This window comes from Tachypleus tridentatus, chromosome 6 (genome assembly GCF_004210375.1).
Source record: "Tachypleus tridentatus isolate NWPU-2018 chromosome 6, ASM421037v1, whole genome shotgun sequence".
In the NCBI taxonomy this organism is placed as follows: Eukaryota; Metazoa; Arthropoda; class Merostomata; order Xiphosura; family Limulidae; genus Tachypleus; species Tachypleus tridentatus.
Window position 1 is genome coordinate 126,770,179 of NC_134830.1, and position 518 is coordinate 126,770,696.

The 518-nt window shown below is 42.1% G+C and overlaps 1 non-coding gene across 1 annotated transcript; it reads left to right on the forward strand.

Moving 5' to 3' along the window:
* Positions 1-238: 238 nt before the first annotated feature.
* TRNAI-AAU (transfer RNA isoleucine (anticodon AAU)) lies at positions 239-312 on the forward strand. Its single transcript has one exon. It is a non-coding gene; the product is annotated as a tRNA-Ile (tRNA).
* Positions 313-518: the final 206 nt, after the last annotated feature.

Consider the following 518-nt stretch of genomic DNA (forward strand, 5'->3'; position numbering starts at 1 on the left):
AAAGTAACCGCTGTAGCAGTTCGTAAAAGTGATCCGGTCATGCGTAACATTCGTCTATTTTTTGTCTTCAGTATATTTTCTCTGGCGAATATATAATCAGTTGGTATTTCGGCATTTTCATCTTTATTTTGAATTTCTGGCAGTATTCTTCTCAGTTATTCAGGACTGGTTGTAAATTTGTTTCTGCTATTGAAAAGAAGCAAAACTTTTCGAGACTGCCACATGGTTAGCCTTTTGTGGCCTGTTAGCTCAGTTGGTTAGAGCGTCGTGCTAATAACGCGAATGTCGTGGGTTCGATCCCCATACAGGCCATGTATAAATGATTACTTTTGCCACACATTTTGTGATTCCCAGGGAAGATACCAAGCGAGCTTGATTATGTTTTTCACTCTGCTGACATGATGTTTTCATTGCGTGGACCTTCTTCACTAACACTGCCGTTAGTCGACGATGTCCTGCCTACGCGACTCTCGGCGTCATTTCTCGCCACGTTTATCGGTGAGGTTAAACCTGTTGCA